This window comes from Nanorana parkeri, unplaced genomic scaffold (assembly GCF_000935625.1).
Source record: "Nanorana parkeri isolate BGI_ZX_2015 unplaced genomic scaffold, ASM93562v1 scaffold1592, whole genome shotgun sequence".
Taxonomy (NCBI): domain Eukaryota; kingdom Metazoa; phylum Chordata; class Amphibia; order Anura; family Dicroglossidae; genus Nanorana; species Nanorana parkeri.
In genome coordinates, this window is record NW_017307860.1 from 215,019 (window position 1) to 220,900 (window position 5,882).

The 5,882-nt window shown below is 49.0% G+C and overlaps 1 long non-coding RNA gene across 1 annotated transcript in view; it reads right to left on the minus strand.

Annotated features, from left to right (window-relative positions):
* Positions 1-1,879: 1,879 nt before the first annotated feature.
* The window catches only part of LOC108798952, a 21,785-nt gene continuing 17,782 nt past the window's right edge, over positions 1,880-5,882 (minus strand). The window contains exon 2 of the long non-coding RNA XR_001941984.1: positions 1,880-1,958. This is a non-coding gene — a long non-coding RNA (uncharacterized LOC108798952). The remainder of the gene's footprint in view (positions 1,959-5,882) is intronic.

Below are 5,882 nucleotides of genomic sequence, written 5' to 3' on the forward strand. Positions count from 1 at the left end.
GGGGGGGGTATCAGATTTGAGCCGACAGACTATTTCCGGGCCGAACCCACATCAGGTCGCCGAGATTCTACGGACAGACAGAGGTGTCCCCGCGTCGTACAATGAATGTGAACGTTTCAGGTCGGAGTGATTTGTACGGACGCATAAAACTGAAGTAATTTCGGGTAAAAGAGCAGAAACTGAAAACACCAAAAACACAACATTTGGAGGTAAATAAAACTTCCTGTTTTCTGTTTCCTTTATAATACGTGTGAAGAAAACAAACATACGATTCATGAGAACATACACCATGTACGAGCAAAGGTTTGTGAACCCATCACCTACATGGACTGCTCATCCCATTCCAGAACCATTCATATGGAGTAGCCCCTCCCCCCCCATGAACTTCCTCCTCTGCCCGTGGCCACATGCATCAGGTATACAAGTACTGAGGCTGATGTTCTCAGGAAGCTATGTGCATCACCCTGCCGGCCCCTCAAACCAAGCATGATCTACCTGCATTGTATAGAGAAGCACGGAGACCCCAGTGATGACATCACTGAGTCTAAAATAAGGTGTGCAATGAAAACGGAAATACTTTGTGTTGGGTTCATGTGTTGCGGGTTGTTACTTTGTGTTGGGTTCATGTGTTGCGGGTTGTTACTTTGTGTTGGGTTCATGTGTTGCGGGTTGTTACTTTGTGTTGGGTTCATGTGTTGCGGGTTGTTACTTTGTGTTGGGTTCATGTGTTGCGGGTTGTTACTTTGTGTTGGGTTCATGTGTTGCGGGTTGTTACTTTGTGTTGGGTTCATGTGTTGCGGGTTGTTACTTTGTGTTGGGTTCATGTGTTGCGGGTTGTTACTTTGTGTTGGGTTCATGTGTTGCGGGTTGTTACTTTGTGTTGGGTTCATGTGTTGCGGGTTGTTACTTTGTGTTGGGTTCATGTGTTGCGGGTTGTTACTTTGTGTTGGGTTCATGTGTTGCGGGTTGTTACTTTGTGTTGGGTTCATGTGTTGCGGGTTGTTACTTTGTGTTGGGTTCATGTGTTGCGGGTTGTTACTTTGTGTTGGGTTCATGTGTTGCGGGTTGTTACTTTGTGTTGGGTTCATGTGTTGCGGGTTGTTACTTTGTGTTGGGTTCATGTGTTGCGGGTTGTTACTTTGTGTTGGGTTCATGTGTTGCGGGTTGTTACTTTGTGTTGGGTTCATGTGTTGCGGGTTGTTACTTTGTGTTGGGTTCATGTGTTGCGGGTTGTTACTTTGTGTTGGGTTCATGTGTTGCGGGTTGTTACTTTGTGTTGGGTTCATGTGTTGCGGGTTGTTACTTTGTGTTGGGTTCATGTGTTGCGGGTTGTTACTTTGTGTTGGGTTCATGTGTTGCGGGTTGTTACTTTGTGTTGGGTTCATGTGTTGCGGGTTGTTACTTTGTGTTGGGTTCATGTGTTGCGGGTTGTTACTTTGTGTTGGGTTCATGTGTTGCGGGTTGTTACTTTGTGTTGGGTTCATGTGTTGCGGGTTGTTACTTTGTGTTGGGTTCATGTGTTGCGGGTTGTTACTTTGTGTTGGGTTCATGTGTTGCGGGTTGTTACTTTGTGTTGGGTTCATGTGTTGCGGGTTGTTACTTTGTGTTGGGTTCATGTGTTGCGGGTTGTTACTTTGTGTTGGGTTCATGTGTTGCGGGTTGTTACTTTGTGTTGGGTTCATGTGTTGCGGGTTGTTACTTTGTGTTGGGTTCATGTGTTGCGGGTTGTTACTTTGTGTTGGGTTCATGTGTTGCGGGTTGTTACTTTGTGTTGGGTTCGTGTTTTGGGGGGTTGGTAGCGCTAGCAGTTGGCGGCTGGTACTTACTGCTGTTGGATTTGACGTACATCTGGAGGATTTCGGAGAGGAGACATTTTCTCAGGATGGCGGCACTGCTGAGGTTCTCCTTGTCCAGGACGCGCAGGAAATCTTCCAGCTCGGTCAGGAGACGCTCCAGGGCTGAGAAGACAGATGGAAATGTCGGGGTTTATAGCGGGAACACGACATACATTCTACACTTCTCTGGATAACGAATGTCAGACAAATCTTCTGCCGCTCGCACACCACGTCACTTCAATCTCTTATATCCCAATCCGGTTCCAATCTCTGTGTGTGTGTGTGTGTGTGTGTGTGTGTGTGTGTGTGTGTATGTATGTGTGTCTATGTCTGTATGTATGTGTATGTGTGTGTGTGTCTATGTGTGTCTGTCTGTGTGTCTATGTGTGTGTGTGTCTATGTGTGTGTGTGTGTATGTGTCTATGTGTGTGTGCCTGTGTGTGTCTATGTGTGTGTGTGTGTGTATGTGTCTATGTGTGTGTGTCTGTCTGTGTGTCTATGTGTGTGTGTGTCTGTCTGTGTGTCTATGTGTGTGTGTGTGTCTGTCTGTGTGTCTATGTGTGTCTGTGTGTCTATATGTGTGTGTGTGTCTATGTGTGTCTGTCTGTGTGTGTGTGTCTGTCTGTGTGTCTATATGTGTGTGTGTGTGTGTGTCTGTCTGTCTGTGTGTCTATGTGTGTGTGTGTGTGTGTGTGTGACCGGGCCGAACCCACATCAGGTCGCCGAGATTCTACGGACAGACAGAGGTGTCCCCGCGTCGTACAATGAATGTGAACGTTTCAGGTCGGAGTGATTTGTACGGACGCATAAAACTGAAGTAATTTCGGGTAAAAGAGCAGAAACTGAAAACACCAAAAACACAACATTTGGAGGTAAATAAAACTTCCTGTTTTCTGTTTCCTTTATAATACGTGTGAAGAAAACAAACATACGATTCATGAGAACATACACCATGTACGAGCAAAGGTTTGTGAACCCATCACCTACATGGACTGCTCATCCCATTCCAGAACCATTCATATGGAGTAGCCCCTCCCCCCCCATGAACTTCCTCCTCTGCCCGTGGCCACATGCATCAGGTATACAAGTACTGAGGCTGATGTTCTCAGGAAGCTATGTGCATCACCCTGCCGGCCCCTCAAACCAAGCATGATCTACCTGCATTGTATAGAGAAGCACGGAGACCCCAGTGATGACATCACTGAGTCTAAAATAAGGTGTGCAATGAAAACGGAAAAAGATCCGTGTTCAGCGATGAGCGGGAAAGTCCCGGAAACGGCGGATTCCACATTAAACTGCCAATTGTGACTCCATCCCCGGGATCGCGCCGCGGTTTGTTGTATCGCCGGTTTCTTTCCTTATTTCACATTTTAACAACAAAGATTTGTCTACTTCCTGCAGATAAAACAAATCGGATCATCGAACGTTCTGTGTGGATAATAAGAACAAAACTTCAGATTTGTCCCACGGGAATTGGAAGCGTTAAGAGGACCTGTCATTAAAGGAGAACAATGAGGGGGGAGGGGGGGTGCTTTTCACTCACCTCATAGTTCTAGCCGACCTGTGACAATGAGACTGTCACAGGTCGGCTCAGTAGATCGGGAGGTGAGAGAACACATACCGGCGTTCGCTCACCTCTCGATCCTGTCATGGCTCTCTGCCGTTACAGGGGAGTGGCTGGATTCCCCCCTCCCCGCTCCGATCCTCCAGCGCTGACTGGCGGAACGGACTGGGGAGGGGGCGGGTACAGCTGGCTCTGCCTCTAGATAGGCAGAGCCGGCTGTCAATCACGCAGCTGGGCGGATCCAGACACAATTGTCGGGATCCACTTCAGGTGCGGCGTCTCAGTATACCGCAAGCTGTAGCTCCCTATATACTGAGCCTAGGGTGATGGGAGGACGCTAGTTTGTGTCCTCCCGTTACCCTTCGGAGAACTATGGGGAAAAGCCCTGACCCCCATAGTTCTCCTTTAAAAGTGAATCGGCGGGGACGTGTCTGCGTCACCCAATCAGATCAGTGTCTGGGGACAAGAGATACAGTGGCACCTTGGCTCACGTACTGAATTCGTTCCACGACTCTGGGCGCGAGCCGAATCAAATCTCCCCCCTGGGGTTCAATGTAAATGAGGTTAATCCGCTCTGAACCGTATGAACATTCATTGCCGCTCTGCACGGTCTCTGGCGCCATGCTGGATTGAATACTGTACAGTACTGTCTGTGCTAATAAAGCTTCGCAGCGAGTGTGCGCAGGCTGTTCGACTAGAGGAAGCCACGACCACGTGTCAGAGCGGGGAAGATGGCCGCGGTCGTGTTCGTCACCTGATCTGGAGTTCACGGACAGAAGCAAAATTTTGCTAGATGGAATCCTCCAATCTGGAGGTCGGAGGACATCTGCTCGGCCTGATCATTCCTGGGAGGACGAGCCGGGCGCGGAGCGGAATGGCAGACGCATTCGCAGAGGTCAAGTAGCGGAAAGGGTTAAGCAGCTTCTTCCTGGAATGGTCCTCATACAGGAAGTCATAGAGCGACCTACGTGTCACCGAGCGGCGAGTGAGTGTCACCGAGATGGAGGCGTGAAAACCACACGAGAAAAACAAAATTGTTATTTCATAGAATTTCTTCCCCCCCGATGAGAGGACCTGTCATTAAATGTACGAGTCCAGGAGAGGAGCCGGTACTGTGCCAGACTGAAGGGGAGGACGGAGGTCATATAGAAGACTGAAGGGGAGGACGGAGGTCAGATAGAAGACTGAAGGGGAGGACGGAGGTCAGAATTGAGACTGAAGGGGAGGACGGAGGTCAGATAGAAGACTGAGGGGGAGGACGGAGGTCAGATAGAAGACTGAAGGGGAGGACGGAGGTCAGAATTGAGACTGAAGGGGGGGACGGAGGTCAGAATTGAGACTGAAGGGAAGGACGGAGGTCAGATAGAAGACTGAAGGGAAGGACGGAGGTCAGATAGAAGACTGAAGGGAAGGACGGAGGTCAGATAGAAGACTGAAGGGGAGGACGGAGGTCAGATATACGGCTGAAGGGGAGGCCGGGGTTCTTTCGGGTCCCTTTAATAAGGAGAGGTGAGGAATACAGATTGTGGTCTCGGAGATACAAATGAGCCCCCTTCCCCCCACCAGACAGAACTACAATCCACCTGCTACAAAATGATGAAAAACATCTGCAGCCAATCAGATTGCAGCGTCGGGCCCAGGAGCGAGGAATTCGTTTTTTCCGGGTGATTATGATGACTGACGGTGACAGATTTGGGTCAGCGGAATACCAAGTAAATCTTTTCTACCAGATCAATGGGCCGCTACACGTCTGCACTGCAGGCCCTCGGAGACGGAAAATGTTCACCCTCCCCCCTTGTCACGCACACGCCGCGCTCTGCCGGGGAAACGGGCGCATCCAAAAGAGTATTTGTAGCAGAAGGTCAGAAAAAGTTGACACATCTGGACTGCAGGAGATTCACCCGCGCAGCTGGGAGGACCGAGGGCCGGAAAAAGATTCTCCCAAAACTCGCGGAGAGCAGAGACGGCGTCGAATCCGGCGCCGCCCAAAAACCGGACCAATAAGGTACTGCGCCACAGTCTAGGGCAGAATCCCATCGAACGCCATTATAGTGTATGGGAGAGTTCCACTGATCGTTCTCTTCTACATGGAGAATTGTCACAATGTTTCTTTATTTGGGAAGTCGAAGGAATTACCGATCCCCGACCTCCGGACACGTCAGCCGCAGAAAATTCCTTTCATTACATTTCGTCGTCGGATGTTTCGTTATTTCGGGTCTGAAAGTCAATTTGTTTCGGCATTCAGATGAATGCGAATTTCGTTACTTTCAGACAAGTTACATGATCCTGGTACTTGTTGTACGTAACACTTAGAAACAATAAAACTTTATTATTTAAAAAAAAAGTTACACGATCCTCACCGACTACAACTCGTTGCAGAAAAGTGTCATCACAGTTTGACTTTGTTTCTTTTTCATCCCCCCCCCGCCCCCCAATTCATACCAGACCCTCTGGTAGGAATGTTATGGGGACCCCAATGTAAA